Here is a 19,967-nt window from a genome sequence, read left to right as displayed (position 1 = left end):
ATTCCAACTTTGTTGTTTTGAGCCTCTGTGACCTTTAGTAAGGTGTGAGTATTAAATGAAATGATGTCTATAAAAGGATCAAGTACACACGTGTACATGCTCAATAAATTGTTAACTTGCTTTCCTGCTCCCCTGCCTTTCCTCCTCGCTTCCTCTTTTTTTTTTTTTTTCAGAGATGGGGTCTCACTTTGCGACCCAGCCTGGAGTGCAGTGGTGTGATCATAGCTCACTGTAACCTTGAACTCCTGGGAACTCATGAGCTCAAGGGATCATCCTGCCTCAGCCTCCTGAGTAGATGGAACCACATGTGTGTTCCACCATGCCTGGCTAATTAAAAAAAAAATTCTTTCTGTAGAGATAGTCTTGCTTTGTTGCCCTGGCTGGTCTTGAATTCCTAGCTCCAAGCAATCCTACCTGCTAGACCTCCCAAAATGCTGGGATTATAGTTGTGAGCCACTATGCCTGGCCCCCACCTTCCTCTTTACTTCCACGCATGCTTGCTTTCTTGTTTCTTATTCTATTCTGATTCTCCTTCAATGTTCCCCCTATCTGGACTCTTTCCCCCTCCAAATTTCCCCCTAACTGATATGCTATGTTTTCTCAAACTCAACAAATTCTCAATATGCAGTAGAGAATAAAGGATTAAAATCATAGTGAATGTGGGCCTGGGACTGGGTGCATTTTCGGGACCTACTACATATGGAAAGGTTGGGCAATGAACATCCATCCTTGTGATAGCTGCTAAAGGTCATCAATAAGTGCAGTAATGCTTACTTCAGTCGTCATCAGATTTGTATGTTTATGCAAATCTGGGCTGTTCTTTGCTTCCCTCTTCTGGTGAGTTTCTTTCTTTTTTTTTTTTTTTTTTAAATTTCTTCAGAGAGCAGCTGTAAAGCTGTAATTTGGAGGGACGTAGTAAACAAGTCAGTAATTCTAGAGTAGCATCCAATATCTACCATCTTCCTGGCTCTCCTTCTTGCAACTGAGGCAGTATTGTTATTTCCCACAATGGACTTGCTGACATCAACGGAGCCAGAAAGACTAGGCAAAATTGAGACTTAGAATTAGATATTCTATTGAGGCACTAGGTAAGTAGAGCCCAACTGAGATGATAAGTTCTGTAGGGATAGAGGAGGGACTCTCTCCGTAAGGATCTAACTTAAATGACTTCATGATCCAGGCAAGTAAGTAAACCAGTAAAGGGGCAGATATACAGTAGGGAGTGCTAGAGACTATGGCGAACTGGGAAACATATGTCTGGCCTAAGGACATTCAAATGTAAACATTTCAAACATTGAATGTTGCAAACCAAATATGTTAGCGGGCTAAATTTGCCCTACGCACCATCAGTTTGCAACCTCCTCAAGACTTACAGAACTTGGTCTCTAGGGAAAACAGCAACAGGTAGTAGTGGTGAGCCAGAAAAGTGGTTCCTATCAGGAAGGTTCACACAGGTGTAACAGGAGTAACCTGAGCATGAGTGTTGTTATGGCATGCAATATGGGAAAAGTAAGCCAGCAGTTAACGGGGACCCAGTTCCACGGATGAGAGTGGCAGGAGGCAGGGCTCAGTGAAGGGCTCTAAGTCCTCTGTGGTGGCAGAGGGAACAAGACAATTTCCAACCAGGAAGGCCTAGGTTATGAGTATGGTAATTGTTATGGGAAATCAGAACAAGGATGCAACAAAAGACAAAATCACGTATCACTTATTACTGAATCACTAGCATATTGAATGTAAATCCCTTACAATATTTTTATTGCTTCTTAAAAACTGATTTTTAAAATTCTTTATTATAGAACATTTAGAAAATATGAAAAAGCACAATAAAAAAATAACTTTTGGGCTGTCCTACCTGAGGAAAGGCAGCACTGTTTCCAAAGCTTGGAGCCAGGCAGGGAATCAAGAACTTCTCTCTTGGGAAGAGGACTTTGGAGTATGGGGACAGGAAACTAGACTGGGAGCCAGAAATGGGCTGGGCAGCCTTTATGAATTATCTATAGCAGAACTGATTTCAGACTCTTTAAGATTATTTATCATAATTTTTTTATTTGAAATATTGTAATTAGGATGGCTGGGCACGGTGGCTCATGCCAGTGATTGCAGCACTTCCGGAGGCCCAGGCAGGTGGATCATCTGAGGTCAGGAGTTTGAGACCAGCCTGGCCAACATGGTGAAATTCCTGTCTCTACTGAAAATACAAAAATTAGCCAGGCATGGTGGTGGGGCCTGTAATCCCAGTTACTCAGGAGGCTGAGGCAGCAGAAGCACTTGAACCCGGGAGGTGGAGGTTGCAGTAAGCCTAGATCACACCACTGTACTCCAGCCTGGGTGACAGAAAAGTTATGAAAAGAAGAAAAAGAAAAGAAAAAGAAGAAGAAAAGAAAAGAAAAAGAAAAGAAAAGAAAAAGAAAGAAAAAGAAAGAAAAGAAAGGAAGGAAGGAAGGAAGGAAGGAAGGAAGAAGGAAGGAAGGAAGGAAAAGGAAGGAAGAGAAGAAGAAGAAGGAAGGAAGGAAGGAAGGAAGGAAAGGAAAGGAAGTAAGGAAGGAAAGAAGGAAGGGAAAGAAAATAAGAAAATATATTGTGGTTAGGGCAAATAAACTTATCATATCTAGTCAGATCTTTAGTATTCATAATACACTTTCATCTTTTTAAGGAGGTATGAACTATCAGGATTGCAAATATTCATATCTTACCAAAATCCATGTCCTTAATTTCTCTTTCAGGGTTATGGACTATTCTGGATTATATATACACTACTGATCTTCCACATTATGGATTATACTGTTTTAGAATAATTCTGGTTTAACTGAATATATGCATAGCAGAGTATGAATCTTTTAAATCTTCAATTATTAGTCTGTTTTATGTAACAGTTATGGGTCACTGTATGTGTTTTTAGTATAGGAGTAACTTTTTTTTTTTTAGAGACAGAGTATTGTTCTGTTGCCCAGGCTGGAGTACAGTGGCACAATCACAGCTCACTGCAGCTTCCAACTTCTGGACTCACGTGATTCTTCTGCCTCAGACTTCCAAGTAGCTGGGACTACAGGGACGAATCCCCACAGCTGGCTTAGAGTGACTTTCTAAGGGTAAATAACAAGTCAATTGAGACTGTAATTGTATGACTTGGGGCAAAATTAACTGTTGTCAGCTGATTTGTTACCATATTTAATTTTAATTTTGGAGCTTGTATTCAAAAGCTATTATATGAATATAAGAATAAATGCATTTTTTTTTTTTACAAAAAAAGTATTTTAGAAGAGAAACATGATATCTAGAAGAGAAACATTTCAACTTACTATTCTTTGGGCTATACTTAAACTGCACTCACATCTCTCGTAAAATAAACAAAATCAATCAACCATCATATGCTCATATAATGGCATTTTCAGTGAATAGGGGTATTGTGTAGAACATGTCCCAAAATGTAAAAGCTAAGATTTCCCATGTGTGGCTGCCACAATAACCCTACTCATGCATTCTAACATCTGATAGTCTAACATTATTTCTATATTTAGTTTTTCTTTAAACTTCCTCTTTTTTCTTTTTTTTTCTGCTTTAGCAATTTTTAAACTTCCTCCTGCAAAAAGGTTGTAAAAACATGTATGTTGCTTGTACAACATAACCATTATCTCTTTGGAAACTTGGAAAAATATACAGTAAAATTAGTGAGAAATGGAATTATAAGCATTCTTTTTTTTTCTTTTGATGTAGTCGCACTCTGTCGCCCAGACTGGAGTGCAGTGGCACAATCTTGGCTCATTGCAACCTCCACCTCCCAGGTTCAAGAGATTCTCCTGCCTCAGCCTCCTGAGTAGCTGGGATTACAGGTGCACGCCAGCACACCCAACTAATTTTTGTATTTTTAGTAGAAAAGGGGTTTCACCATGTTGGCCAGGCTCGTCTTGAACTCCAGATCTCAGGTGATCCATCTACCTCGGCCTCCCAAAGTGCTGGGATTACAGGCATGAGCTACCACCCTCAGCCCAAGCATTCTTTCTTTTTCTTTTTCTTTTTTCTGTTCTTTTTTTTTTTTTTTTTTTTTGAGACAGAGTTTCGCTCTTGTTGTCCAGGCTGGAGTGCAATGGCACGATCTTGGCTCACTGCAACCTCCGCCTCCGGGGTTCAAGCGATTCTCCTGCCTCAGCCTCCCGAGAAGCTGGGATTACAGGCATGTGCCACCACGCCTGGCTATTTTGTATTTTTAGTAGAGACAGGGTTTCTCCATGTTGGTCAGGTTGGTCTCGAACTCTCGACCTCAGGTGGTCCACCCGCCTCGGCCTCCCAAAGTGCTGGGAATGCCAGGCATATTTTCCCCATAGTTTTAGCTCAAGGTATTCCATAGTTACTGCCAAAAGAAACAATGGTAAACATCTATAGCTGAATCAACAGTGAATATTTAATGGATTAGTTAAGAAATAGTGACTCAGGAAATATAAACTTTAATCTTAGCTATTTCTGACGTAATTTCATGATGTCAGCCATTCATTTTACTCTATGTTATTTTGATTTTGTATCTCATAAAATGTGGGAAACTGCTAGTAAATAACTACTCAACAATGTGGGAAGGATGAAAAAGGCTTTATGATGTCACAGAAAGAGCAGTCGGCCAGGAATTAGAAGATCTGACTTCTAAACATAGTCTTTTCACTTAAGATTGCCATGTTACTTTAGACAAGCCATTTCATTTTTCAGAGACTGTCATTTTCTTCATCTATCAGATATAGGTAATAATACATATCTTATTTTTATCTTAAGGCTGTAGGGAAGTACAAAATTAAATAGTGTTGGTAAAAGGACTTTACAAATTGCAAAGTTATAATTTCAGAAATAACACCAGGGCTTTGATATAGTACCATTTGCTACAGCATGGAATTCAACATAATGCTGCTCTCTTTCAGATTGAAAGGGGTATGCCAGTGGCAAGGCTATATCATATTCATCTCTGCAGGAATTTCTAGGTTGGTATGATTAAATTCAAAGGATATTTATTTTAGAATTCTGACTCATTTCTGTTAACTCATACATATACTATTTCAGTGATTTACTTTTGTTTTGAGAATTACTAGATTTTCCCCTAATTCATTTGTTCTCCATTCCTTTCTCCACCAACTCCCACCCCCACAAACAGTAAACTAAAAACAGATGTTCTTCTTTTTCTTTTATGAGATAGGCTCTCACTCTATCACCGAGACTGGAGTGCAGTAGTGCAATCTTGGCTTATTGCAGCCTCGACCTCCTGGGCTCAAGCAATCCTCCTGCCGCAGCCTCCCGAGTAGCTGGTACCACAGGTGCAAGCCACCATGCCCAGCTAATTTTTTGGTTTTTGTAGAGACAGGGTTTTGCCGAGTTGCCCAGGCTAGTCTCAAACTTCCGGCCTCAAGTGACCCTCCTCCCTCGCCTCCTAAAGTGCTGGGATTACAGGCAGGCGCCGCTGCACCCGGCTCTGAAAACAGATGTTTATAGAAGAACCAATGGTCATTTTTGTGTTCCAGATCTGTTAAAAGTTTACAGTACAATCAAAGGGATTTGAAAAGATCTCATGGAGCTATTCCAGCTTTAGTAAAGGCTATATATAGGAAAATGATGGCTCATTTTATTTGCTGCCCCTTCTGAAATCAGGCAAACAGTAGGTATTTGTAAGACACACTTGAATGCCTGTTTTTTAAAAAATCAAAATCACATGGAATAATACCACCATTTATTTAAAATCTTTGTTTTTATCTCTGACTTTTTCATAATATAGCCATGCTCTCTCTCTCATATATATATATATGTATATACACATACCTATACACATATATGTGAATGTGTACTTGATACCTTGATGTGGTACTTTAAACATAGCACGAACAAAACAGAATTCTTGGTATCCCATTTTGCCACCCCTCTCCTCCAGACATGTTGATCACCCCAGTCTTCTCTATCTCATGTGATGATACCATTATCACTCAGTTACTCCAGTCCAAAATCTATGTTTCCCATGATTCTCTTTCATTTAGCCTATATGTTTAAACCATCAGCTAATCTCTTGACTTTAAAACATATTTAATCTGTGCATTTCTTTCCATCTGTTTTCATCCTATTACAAAGCAATATCTGTCTCTCTCTCTCTCTCCCCCTATACGCACACACACACACACACACGCACACACACACACAAACTTTTTGCCATTTAAGAGTAAGTTGCAGACATGCTACTTCATTATCCCAAAATACTTCAGTGTTTAATTCCCAAATACAAGGACATTCTGTTATACCGTTATAATTTTTTAAATAAATAAACATAGATATACTACTATAATCTATAGATTTTGTTCAGCAATCTCTAATTGTCCAAGTAAAATATACTCACTTCAAGCTACCCTAAACCTGCAGAACAAGCTTAAGCAATGTGTTGTACCTAGCACAGAATGATTGGTTCATAGATAGCACCATTATAGTCTCACTTCTCCTAATAATTTATATGATATCTTTTCTTTTCTTTTTTTTAGACAGAGTCTCGCTCTGTTGCCCAGGCTGGAGTGCAGTGGCATGATCTTGGCTCATTGCAACTTCTGCCTTCCGGGTTCAAGCAATTCTTGTGCCTCAGCCCCTGGAGTAGCTGGGATTACAGGCGTGCACCACCACGCCTGGCTAATTTTTCTATTTTTAGTAGAGACAGCGTTTCACCATGTTGGCGAGGCTGGTCTCAAACTCCTGACCTCAAGTGATCCTCCTGCCTCGGCCTCCCAAAGTGCTGAGATTACAGGTGTGAACCACTGTGCCCAGCCTATGTAGTACCCTTATGAAAATACATGAAAGGAAGTGGGGGCTTGGTTCTATATACCACTGCCTTCTGTCAAATCTTTCACTAGTAACTTAAAATATCTGGTTCTTAGCTTCTTTAAGTATAAGGTTATACAAGATTATCATTGAGGAGCCCAGTGGTTCTAGAATTTCATAATTATATAAGGATGGTTTGTGTCCCCATATTTTAGTCTCAGACTGAATTCTAGCACCATTCTGAGGCTCTTTGTTAATAGTTAGGTTCACTACATGAACCTAACTATTAACAACCCTGAGGCGGGTTGTTGGAAGACAGTTCTTAATTTTAAGGTTCTTTCAGGCTACCATAGAAACTCACGTACAGGGTTGTTGCTCTGGAGGAAGCAGATGAGCAAAAGTGCCTCTTTCTGCTCAAGGATCTTGACTCTGTATACTGATTATGGAACTTGAACATTAAAACCCAAAATCTACTAATAATTATTTTCCAACATTTTCTCTCAAGGCTTTAAGGATAAAAAGCAAAAGGCAACTGCCAGGATGCTTTTAAATGAAGTTATACTTCTGTCTACACTTCAATTCAAAACAGAATAATTCAAAAGGAGAGATAAATTCAGGGCTTCTGACTTTTAGTTATTGGCTAGAATGAGGAGATAACAGATGACATGTTAGACCAAGGTGCTTCCTAGGGCTCAAAATTTCAAGAGGGGATGTTCCTCAAGGAATTCCAAGGTTGAGATTTTTATCTCCTTAGATAGTTTAACATACAGAACAATATCCATAAGCCTAGACTATTGATATCAGCTTTGGAATCCCTGATGAGAGGTAGTGTGAGTTGCCACAGACAAATAGGAGGCTATCTTCCATTACCTCTTTGTGGTGCCTTCCCATCTGTTGTCTTTGACCTTTGCTTTTCTCTCACTCGCTCCTCATTTCTTACCCCTATTGACAAATGTTTTATTTAGCATTATAGATGTTACGGGAAGTCAGGGAGCCCGAACAGAGTGACTGGCTAAAGCCGCAGTGGAAGAACATAAATTGTGAAGATTTCATGGACATTTATTAGTTCCCCAAATTAATACTTCTATAATTTCTTACACCTGTCTTTACTGCAATCTCTGAACATAAATTGTGAAGATTTCATGGACACTTATCACTTCCCCAATCAATACCCTTGTGATTTCCTATGCCTGTCTTGACTTTAATCTCTTAATCCCGTCATCTTCGTAAGCTGAGGAGGATGAACGTCACCTCGGGACCCTGTGATGATTGCGTTAACTGCATAAATTGTTTGTAGAGCATGTGTGTTTGAACAATACTGGGCACCTTGAAAAAAGGAACAGGATAACAACAATGTTCAGGGAACAAGGGAGATGGCCTTGGACTCTGACTGCTGGTGAACCAGGCGGAACAGAGCCATATTTCTATTCTTTCAAAAGCAAATAGGAGAAATATCACTGAATTCTTTTTCTCAGCAAGGAATATCCCTGAGAAAGAGAATGCGCCCTGAGGGTAGGTCTATAGACGGCCCCCTCAAGGCGGCCACCTTTTACTGTCGAAGCCAAAGGGATGAAATAAGCCCTGGTCTCCTGTAGTGCTCCCAGGTCTATTAGGATGAGGAAATTCCTGCCTAATAAATTTTGGTCAGACAGGTTGTCTGCTCTCAAACCCTGTCTCCTGATAAGATGTTATCAACGACAATGTGTGCCCGAAACTTCATTAGCAATTTTAATTTCGCCCCATCTGGAGGTCCTGTGATCTCGCCCTACCTCCACTTGCTTTGTGATATTTTATTACCTTGTGAAGTATGTGATCTCTGTGATCCACACCCTGTTCGTGCACTCCCTGCCCTTTTGAAAATCGCTAATAAAAACTTGCTGGCTTTACAGCTCGAGGAGCATCACAGAATCTGCCAAAGTGTGATGTCTTCCCCGGACACCCAGCTTTAAAATTTCTCTCTTGTACTCTTTCCTTTTATTTCTCAAACCAGCCGAGACACTCGGGAAATAGAAAAGAATCCACAATAAATATCAGGGGTGGGGTTTTCCCCGACAATAGATAATTATTTTATTATTATTCCAGTCTCCTAATGCCAAACATTTTCAGTAAATAATCTTCATTCTCATCCCTCTGGGTAATTACAAAAGTAAACTTCTTTAACATAGTTCTATCATAGCACAAGTGGGAGGAAGAAAGAGAAGGAGGAGATGGTTCTTCCTACTGGTCCTAAAAATGCTCTTGAGTGATAGCTATATAATCAAGGGTAATATTAAAACATTTAAGAATCAGTACCACTTAGGATTCATCTGACCAATTGTAGTGGATGCAAATAGCAGGGCTGGATTAGGGTTCTAGAGGCCTCCTTCTGTGCTAACCTTTCCTCTTTGGTGCTGGATCAAAAGTTGGAAAAGTGGGGCTCCAGGCAGGAGATACTGCAAATCAGGTTTTTGGTCACATCTGTGCACATTCGTTGATTATCAGGTCTGTGTTCAATGGTCTCAAGATGTAACTTCTCCAAATCTTTTCTTCCTCCATATCAGCAACCACTTCCAAGTTAAAGATATATCTGCTCCTTATGGGTGGGAGTGTAGTAGCAGATTTTTAAAAAAATCTTTAAAAAAAAATTTTACTAAAAATACAGATGGGATCTTGCTGTGTTGCCCAGTCTCGTCTTGAACTCCTGGGCTCAAGCGATCATCCCACTTTGGTCTCCCAAAGTGCTGGGATTATAAATATGAACCATGGTGCCTGGTTTAGTAGTAGATTTTATTAGGTGTTTTAAAATTTTGTTTACATTGGTCTTGGCATACAAATGTTTTATGGTTTTATTAATCAAATAAACATTTTTTGTTTATGCTTTTGTTGCACTGCCTTTATGGTTATAAAGACCTTTCCTATAGAGATATCAAACAAATACTAAGGTATATTTTTTCTGAATTTACAAAATATGATATCTTTTTTTTTTTTTTTTCAGATGAAGTCTCACTCTGTTGCCAGGCTGGACTGCAGTGGCATGATCTGGGCTCACTGCAACCTCCACCTCCCAGGTTCAACTAATTCTTCTGCCTCAGCCTCCTGAGTATCTTGGACTACAGGTGTGTGCCACCATGCCCGGCTCATGTTTTGTATTTTTAGTAGAGATGGGGTTTCACCACGTTGGCCAGGATGACCTCGAACTCCAGACCTCGTGATCCACCCACCTCAACCTCCCATGCTTGGCCTGGTAGTATCATTTTTAAATTCAACTTTTTCTCTGTGACCTGTTTTTTTTTTCTTTTTAATGTCATGTGTAGTTCTAACTTGCTTTTTATCCAAAGATTCCATTTTCCCAACATCATACTTTTTTTTCACTGTTTAAAAATTTTTTAATTTTAAGGAATCCTTGTCTAAAACAAAAAAAATTAATAAAATCATAGGTTTATTTCAATATTTGAAAATATCTTCAGTAACATTCCACTCAGCAGGTAGATAACCAAAAGTTTTTGCCTAAGGAAGGGTGCAAATGGAATTTAACATTGTCTTACTGTACTATGTAGAATACAAACTGTGAAGACAAGGAAATTTAAAAATTCCATTTTTTTTCTCCTACATCATTTTTGCTGAAGAACTGCTCACTTAACATCCTAGGAACAATCTTGTTGAGATTTGTCACCACTATGTAAAAGGGATGAAACTTTATCCTAAGCATAATGAATGTGACACTGCCTACATCCATCCTGTGGGACAGCTAAAAGAATGAGCCCCAGCATCACACATGCCAACCAGTCTACCAGAGCAATCATCCATATAACTATGGAATTTCCAATTCTGGAAATGGCTCACAGCAAAACTGAATTTTCTATTCTGTTCATCATATGGGTGAAACCACTGTCAGTAGAGAACAGAAGGGGAGCTGCATGGTTAGGCTGCACCAAAGACATTTTGCTTTTATGAATACGCTGAAGAAAAATGACCTTTGGTGCCATGTGGCTTGCACTTCTCTCCAGCAAGACAGCCTAGCTCCCTCAACCCCATTGTGTGTCTAGGAAAAGATAGTAAAAACATTTCCTTGAGAGGTAAAGACTACAAGGAAGCTACAAGCTCACTGTGCACAGGTGAGAAAGAAGGACCATCTGTAGATTATTTTTCTATCTGAACAGACATTTATGTTTTGAATTCTTTATTTCCAACAATTCCGTTCATTATCTTTTGCTGGGCCCAAGGATATTGAAGCCATCCATCACTTTACTTGTCTTCCAAGTTCATCAGTGCCTGCACAACATGGTAACAACAAAGTTAAAGACATTCCACTCTTCCAGAAAAGGGAAAAGCTGGATAGCCACATAAGAAGGATCACCAGGATGAAAATAAACAAGATAACCAAGTTACCACCTCCAAGGTCAGCTTCAATGGCCACAGTTAGGTATTTGCGGATTCCAGCAATTCTATTTCAACTATCAATAAAATCGTATTCAAAAAGATGAGGAAGATGATGAAGTTTGTGAAGAGAGGACACCCAAGGACCCATCCGATCCACAAAGAAAGAGGTGACCTCTGACTGCAGCGCACATGAAGCCTGCTCAACAGCCTCTGCGCATGTGAAATCTGTCGTATACGTTGAGCCTTTACAGAGAAGCACACTAGCTGGTGTTGATTTCCCAACGTAAGTTTCTTCTGGCGGGAAGGATCAAGTAACTCCCTGATAGCGTGCCACGGCACAGCTTGACTCAAGCCTTGCAAATGCTAGATGAGAAAGTATCGATGAGACATAAACGAATGGCGTCAACTAGGGGCAGCTGCATCTGCCCTTCTTGGTGATAACTGGCCACGTCTGCTCAGCCCAGTTTCTCTTCGACCACTCAGTGCTAACTTCACGCTTCCGCCTCCAGCTCTGGCGCCCCCTGAGCCCCGCTTCCCACATGCAGGATGAGCTCAGGGCCGGCCCCCAGCCTCACTGCACCCCATTCCCAGCCCCAGCCCTAGCCCAGGATTGGGCCCAGCCACGCTCAGGTGAGCCGCCTCACTCCGCCCAGCCGACCATGTGTAGATTTTAAGTTTTTTTTTTTTTAACTGGAGAAATCTATCACACATCAGAAAAAAAAATTGTGTCCTCCTCTAAAAAAAAAAAAGGTCATGCCAAAAAATCAGATTCATAATAGAAAAGGAAGTATACCTCCAAAGTAGGCAAAATTATGTTTTATATTTTAAAAACATGCAAAATAATTTCATGATGAAATACCTTGATTTGCATGTGACTTAGAACTTATTTCATATTAACCAGATTCAGTTGCTGTGATAAATCTATTATGTGTTTTAGAAAATCTATTTTTAAAAAATATATATTTTTAAGCCAGAAGATAAACTTGGCATTTGTGTATCCATGTGTAAGCTAGCCTGCTTGGTATCATGCAGCCAAGATACTAAAAGATTAATAAAATTATTTTAAAAATCTCCTGTTACAGACTAACAAATAATATATTTCCTCAAATTTTCTGGGCTATACTACTTTCTATTAATGCAATCTGAATTTTCAGATATAAATACCAGTCAATGGTTGTTTGTTAAAACTTAAAAGCAATAGGGTTGGGAGGACCTTTGCAATATTCATCATTAAATCATAAGTACAGTTATTCTGGACCATAGTAAGTGGAATGCCCTAACTTTTCTTAGTTCAAACTCTGCAAATTGATTCTAAAGTTTATAATCATGCCCTTTTATGTGCTTTAACTGGACGTACTGACTTTGTGGTGTATACTTTGTAAGACAGCAGGTATCTCCAGCACAGAAGAAACCATGTAATGCGGAACTGGGGAAGACTTCAGTGGCACTGTTCTATTTTTATTGATCCAGACCATTGCTTTCAATCCTGCACTGAGGCCTCCTTGGACGTCGGTTTCTAATGTGTTACTGACTGTCACACAGTCCCCAGGTTGTACTTTGAGAAGACTGCAGCAGTAATAAAATATGGATGGTGCTGGCTTCTCTCTCTACTCTCCACCTCCAATAGTGTGGAAATACGACTGACAGGCACAAGCCTCAATCTTCTCTCTCTGGGTCTGTCTGTCCCCATTCCTTAATAAAAGTAGGCGGGCCTCCTTTCGAAGTTCGGAGAGCATGACTTTGATATTTTCTGCTAGTGTCATAAGCTGTAAACATGTAGATTTCCCAAGGAAGTGACATTCTTCAGTTAATTTTCTATTGGCGGCACCATCTTTTGTTTCCTGGATTGCTTCTTCCCAATTGAAGTCCTTAGATCAGTAATGCATGTGCTGTAAGGATGAAAACATTCCTTCCTGAGTTCAACTTGAATTTTATCACAGATGATTTCAGCCTTTTCTTAGAATTATATTTTGGTTGTAAGAACTTTAACACCTCCGACAGGTCTCTCCTGCTTGCCCCGGCCATGTCGATGAGCATGTTGTCTAGGTCAAAGAAAGAGGCCAGCATGTGGCTCATCCCCGTAGCCCCCATGGCTCCTGTCACCCTTGCACGTGTGAAGCGGGCATCCCGGCAATGTCATACTTTTAATAATATGTGATTTTTTTTTCATTGATGGGTATTAAATTTTTTTTATCATGTTTTAGGTTGTTCTGTGTACTGTAATAAATTCTCTTCAAGAGTTATCTATTTTTTTCAATTGATTAGTCTTAATTACCATATCTTTATATGCCTATCTGGGAAAGAATAAAATGCCCTCTAGAATTGTGCAACATGGAAGCCTTGTCTAGAAGAAACTGACAGTGTTGAATTTTACCTAAGTTCTGTGCTCCTGGAAAAGAGCAAAGATGGAGAAATCCCCCACCCTTTTGTGTTTCAGAAAGGCCTTGCTGAAAAGAAGCACCTTTTCCCATATAATTTAGATAAAACTCATGTATACTGCCTTGTTCACCTATGACAAGGCCAGAAACAGACTCCAAATTCCCACTCTTTGCCTCATAAATGATTAACTAAACTTGTTTGTACTAATGATCAGTGGGAACAAAATGCTTGTTAATCACACTTTGGTTAAGTTATTCTGTCTATTCCCCAGGTCCTTGAACCTTGGCCCATCCTCATTCTGAGTCAGCATGTAACCCCTCTTCAACAGCAGCTCTGGAGAGAAGGCTGACTTCAGGGTAAAACATTCTTTAACCCCATTCTCTTATCCCACTTGCCCACATCCGAATCTTTCTAATCTAGTTTACTCCTCTCTATAAGAGAAAACCTCTTTTCACCTAACTCTTGAGAAGCTTGCAGGTATTATGGTCAAATAGTTCCTATTATTGCAATAGCTCCCCTTCTCCTATTGAAAGAGACCCTTTTCCTCTTATAATAATCCTTCCAACAAAGTGTGTCCTTACTAAATCTGGATTTGCTTTTCATTTGACAGGACCCACTCGTTACCTTTTATAAAATTTTTTTCTTTCCTATTCTCAAATAAGAAAAAATTATTTTGCCATCTCTGGCCCCCACCTGATTTAGGTTTTTAAAAAACTTTTTGGAGGTATAACTTACATACATACAAATGTATGTATAACTTGCATATATTTGAAAGGTAAAATTTGGCGATATTTGACAGATGTATAACCCCTGTGAAACTTGTATTACACAATGTATGGAACATTTCTGTCACCTCTGTTTTCTGGAGCCACTTTGCATATAACCCCACTTCTGCCCTTGGCTCTATGCAACCACTGATCTGTTCTCTGTCAGTAGATGCTAGTTTGCATTTTCTAGAACTTTTTATGTGTGGAATTATATGGTGTGTCTGGCTTCTTTCACTCAGCACAACGATTTTGAGATTCAACAATATTGTTGCAGTTTTTAGTAGTTAATTCCTCTTTTGTTATTGGGTATTATTCCATTTGTATAGATATACCATATTCTTTATCCACTGATCTACTGATGAATATTTCTGATTTTTCCCCCAGTTTTAAGATGGCCATAAGCTGAATGTTTGTGTCTTCCCAAGATTCATATGTTGAAAACTAATCCCCAATGTGACGGTGTTTGGAGTGGGGGCCTTTGGGAGATGATAGGTCATATGGTTGTCGGGAGGTGAGACCTTTGGAGATAATAGGTCATATGGCTGGAGGCCTCATGAATAGGATTACTGTCCTTATAAAAAAGGGTTCAGAGAGTTCCTCTGCCTCTTCTGTTGTGTGAAGAAACAATGAAAAGATGGCCATCTGTCTATGAACCAGGAAGTGGGACCTCACCAAAAACTGAATCTGCCTGTGGCTTAATCTTAGACTTCCCATCCTCCAAAACTGTGAGGAATAAATTTCTGCAGTATATGGTATTTTTATTGTAGCAGCCCCCACTGAGAGGGATATTGCAAATAAAATTACTATGAACATTTAATTACAAGTGTTTGTGTGAACATGTATTTTCATTTCTTTCGAAGAGGAGTAAAAGGGCTGGGTCCAAAGGTAGGTATATATTTGAAACCTAAGAAACTGCCATAGTACTACCATTTTACATTTTCACCAGCAGTGAATAAACCCCTTTTAGGATTGAATTAACATTATATAGTTTGGGAAGAAACAACGTGGTAGTGATATTCAGTTTTCTATAGAGGCAAATGCTATACACTTTTAGTTATTAAAAACGTTCACATCACTTAGTGAAGTTGGTTTTTCTTTTTTTTTAATTTTTAATTCCTTCATGTCATCCTTGTGCAGGGGCCATGTTAATCTCTGTATCATTCCAATTTTAGTATATGTGCTGCTGAAGCGAGCACACTCTGAAGTTTTATGTCTTTTCATCCCATAGGTCTTATTAATTTCCTATTAGGATTAGTCCTAAGTATTTCATGTTTCTATTATGGAAGATAACTTTTGTTTTAGTTTATGTTTTAACTGCCCACAATTATCTTTTTTAAAACTATAAATATTTTTCAGATTGGTTTTAGATTTGCAGAAAAATTGTGAAGATAGTAGAGAAAGTTACTACATATCCAGTATCCAGTTTCTCTATTATAAACATCTTAAGTTAGTCTTGTACATTTATCATAATTTATGAGCCAATATTAATACATTATTGTTAACTAAAATCCATACTTTATTCAGTTGTCCTTTGTTTTTACCTAATGTCCTCTTTCTGTTCCAGGATTCCATCCAAGGTACCACATTATATTTGCTAATCACGTGTTCTTTGGCTTCTCTTGTTTGTGATGGTTTCTCAGACTTTTGTTTTGCTTTGTTCTTAATAACCTTGACAGTTTTGAGCAGTAGTGATAAGATAATTTATAGAATACCCCACAATTGGGATTTGTCTGGTGTTTTTCTCATAATTAGACTGGGGTTATGGGTTTTGGAAGTAAGACCACAGAGACCAATTGCCATTTTCATCACATGGTACAAGGGCACACACTACCATCATGACTTATAGTGCTCATGTTGACCATGAGTTAGTGTTTGTCAAATTTTTCCACTGAAAAATTACTCTCTTCCCACCCCCTTTCCATTCTGTATTCTTTGGAAGAAAGTTACCATGCACAGACCACTCTTAGGGAGTGAGGAATTATGTTCCCCCTCCTTGAGAATGGAGTACCTACATAAATTACTTGGGATTCTTCTGCATGGGAGATTTGTTTTTCCTCCCACATTTATTTATTCAATTATTTATTTATATCACTATAAACTCATGGGTTTTCATTTTACACATTGGGTTATAATCCAATATTTCTTTTTTTTTTTTTTTCTTTGAGACAGTGTCTTGCTCAGACCGGAGTACACTGGCGCAATCACGGCTCCCGGCAGCCTCAACCTCCTGGGCTCAAGCAATCCTCCCACCTCAGCCTCCCAAGTAGCTGAGACTACAGGTGCATGCTATTATACCCAGCTAATTTTTTAAATTTTTTGTGGAGACAAGGTCTCACTATGTTTCCCAGGCTGGTCTGGAACACTTAGGCTCAAGCAATTCTCCTACCTTGGTTTCCCAAAGTGCTGGCATGAGCCACTGTGCCCAGACTCAGTATTTATTAAACTATTTTGTGGCTCAAATTGTTCCAGCATTGGTCACTGGGAGCTCTTTCCATTGGCTTCTCTGTCCCTTTGATGTACCTCCATCATTATGCTTTTGAATGATTTAAAATTATGTTTATTTTTATACTTTCTTACTTTCTGGCACTACAAGATTCTCAAGCCTTATCTTGTTTATTTCCTGCCCCATTTTTAGAATTGACCATTTCTCCAAAGAACGCTTGTTCCTTTAATTAAACAGCATTAAATATAAACTAATATATTTCAGTATATTAGAAACCAAGATCTGAGCTAGGCATGGTGGCTCATGCCTGTACTCCCAGCACTTTGGTAGGCTGAGGCAGAAGGATCACTTGAATCCAGGAATTTAAGGCTGCAGTGAGCCATCATCATGACACTGTACTCCAGCCTGGGTGATAGAGTGAGACTCTGCCTCAAAAATAAAATAAAATAAAATAAAATAAAATAAAATAAAATAAAATAAATAACTGAATAGCTTTCCATGTTTCCAAGACAGTTTTAATCACATTTAATCTTTTAATGTTTGAAATTATGCATTTGCAGAATTACTTGAGCCTAGAGTATACTGGAGGCAGTTCTTTGACACATTTTTCAAGGTATTGGTCTATTCAGGGCTTCTATTTTGTTCCTGAGTCAAGTTTTGAAGCTAAAATTTCCAGAAAATCATGAGGAGAGCCAGAAGTCTTGAAAAATTGAGTTAATATAAAGTATAGGAAATGAAAGTAGCTCAGTGCCTTCTCAGCAGTTTTTCTTTGTACTTAATACTGCTAACTTCTAGAACTATTTGTTTCTATTCAGTGCTTTTAAGGAGACAGACAAGTTCCTTGGCATTGGACATCTTTGTTAATGATTCCAATTTATAAATTCTGAAAGTTACTATTGTGTGACCGTGACCAAGGTACTTAATCCCTCTCTTTTTTTTTTTTTTTTGAGATGAAGTCTTGCTCTGTCGCTCAGGCTGAAGTGCAGTGGCAAGATCTCGGCTCACTGCAACCTCCACCTTCCAGGTTCAAGCAATTATCCTGCCTCAGCCTCCGAGTAGCTGGGATTACAGGTGCCTGCCATCACACCCGGATAATTTTTGTAGTTTTAGTAGAGACTGGGTTTTGCCATGTTGGCCAGGCTGGTCTCGAACTCCTGGCCTCTAGTGGTCCTCCTGTCTTGGCCTCCCAAAGTGCTGGGATTATGGGTGTGAGCCACTGTGCCTGGTGTTACTTAACCTCTCTGTTCTTTAGTCTTTTTCTTTGTAGAGGTAAACATAATATTTACCTTATAGGGTTAATCCTAAGATTATGAGATAGTTTTAGGATTACATGTAAAGTGGTTAGTATAGTGCCTGACAAATGGAGAGTTTTTTGTTTTTTTTTTTTTGGAGACGGAGTCTCGCTCTGTCACCCAGGCTGGAGTGCAGTGGCATGATCTCGGCTCACTGCAAGCTCTGCTGCCTGGGCTCCTGCGTAGCTAGGACTACAGGTGCCCGCCACTATACCCGGCTAATTTTTGTATTTTTTTTAGTAGAGACGGGGTTTCACTATGTTAGCCAAGATGGTCTCGATCTCCTGACCTCGTGATTCACCCGCCTCGGCCTCCCAAAGTGCTGGGATTACAGGCATGAGCCACCGCGTCCGGCGAAAGTTTTCATAAATGTTCTTCTTGCTAAGACTTACTGAACTATTAATTAAATTATATTTTTCTAGACTAATTAAACAATTATATCTGCCAAGGTCTTTGTAGCTATTTAGACATTCTAGTTTTAATCATTTTGCATCATATTTTTCCAGTTCAATTACTTACTGCCTCAGTTCAACATCTTGTAGAATTTAGGACTACAAAAGGGGAGGAAAAACAAAGGAAAGAAGAGTGGTTGTGGTAATGAATTACTGCTGTGTTGAAAATGTCCCCCAAGTTGGATTGTGGTACATTAAAAAACAGTAGCAATATGTCATCTAACAAAAACAAAGAGCCATCAATTTAAAAAATGGAAGAGAGAAATGTAAGTTATGTTGTTTTCATATGATAAAACCTCATCACTTTAGGTAACTTGCAATGGTTCTCAACTTTGGTGCTCATCTGATTACCTAAGGAGTGACAAATTCTGTTTCATTAGGTTTGAGGTAGAACCTAGAACTTTATGAACAGGTATGAATGCTCTAGAGAAACCTTCGAACACCTCAAAGATGGAGAACAATCTGTGGAGTAGAAAACTCAGTAGGTTTGAAGTCAGGAGGCTTGAATTTTCTACCTGGTCATTTTCCTCTCTGAGTTTTAGCTTTCTCATCCGTAGAAGTAAAATCTTAGATTACATCAGTGGTTTTCAATTCAAGCTACAAGACAGATTTCCTAGGAGTACTGATGCCTGCAAGTTTCCCCCATACCAGGTTCTAATTTAATTGGCCTGGGGGTTCCTCACGTGATTCCAATGTGAGCCAGGCTAGAGGATTACTGTGCTACGCAATCTTTAAATTCCATTCTTGTTTGAGAATTAGATGATTCTAGTAATGGAGTTAATTTGTATTTCATTCAGATAGTTAAGTTAAATTCCCAGTCATCAGAATTTGGTTTTAAAATTTTAATTATTAAACTCCCAGTAGGAATATTTAATTCAAAATATAAAATTGGCTGGGTGTGGTGACTCACGCCTGTAATCCCAGCACTTTGGGAGGCCAAGGCAGGCAGATAACTTGAGGTCAGGAGTTTGAGACCAACCTGGCCAACATGATGAAACCCTGTCTCTACTAAAAATACAAAAATTAGCTGGGCATGGTGGTGTGCACCTATAGTCCCAGCTACTTAGGAGGCTGAGGCAGGAGAATGGCTTGACCCCAGGGGAAATCAAGCCACTGCACTCCAGCCTAGGTGACAGAGTGAGACTCTGCCTAAAAAAAATATATATATAAATTTATATAATATATAATATATATTTACATAATATTATATATATCCTGTTATAAAACTGATTGGTGAAACAAACAAATCCAAGCAAATAAAGTGCTTTAAAAAATAATCCCTGTATTCACCAAGATAGAGAAAGAAAAAAGAAAAAAAGAAAAAAAAATCCTTTGCTGGGTGCAGCAGTTGGTGCCTATAATTCCCACTAATCAGGAGGTAGAAAGATTCCTTGAGGCCAGGAGTTCTAGTTCAGCCTAGGAAACATTCCTCTAAAAAAAATTCCTGCAGGCAGAAAACTAAGATTATTTTAAGATTATATATTCTATGTATGGATAAGAAATAATATAG

General features: G+C 39.0%; 1 long non-coding RNA gene, 1 other non-coding gene and 2 pseudogenes across 2 annotated transcripts; 1 reads left to right on the top strand and 3 right to left on the bottom strand.

Annotated features, from left to right (window-relative positions):
* Positions 1–4,216: 4,216 nt before the first annotated feature.
* LOC103885356 lies at positions 4,217–9,772 on the top strand. Its single transcript, XR_648395.4, has 3 exons — positions 4,217–4,727; positions 4,902–4,961; positions 9,740–9,772. It is a non-coding gene; the product is annotated as an uncharacterized LOC103885356 (long non-coding RNA).
* Positions 9,773–10,897: 1,125 nt separating this feature from the next.
* LOC101006635 lies at positions 10,898–12,385 on the bottom strand (annotated as a pseudogene).
* LOC103885355 lies at positions 11,482–16,437 on the bottom strand (annotated as a pseudogene).
* LOC116275082 lies at positions 15,363–15,466 on the bottom strand. The gene has a single exon (XR_004184049.1). It is a non-coding gene; the product is annotated as a U6 spliceosomal RNA (small nuclear RNA).
* Positions 16,438–19,967: the final 3,530 nt, after the last annotated feature.

This window comes from Papio anubis, chromosome 5 (assembly GCF_008728515.1).
Source record: "Papio anubis isolate 15944 chromosome 5, Panubis1.0, whole genome shotgun sequence".
Lineage (NCBI taxonomy): Eukaryota > Metazoa > Chordata > Mammalia > Primates > Cercopithecidae > Papio > Papio anubis.
This window is presented reverse-complemented; position numbering and strand designations above follow the sequence as displayed.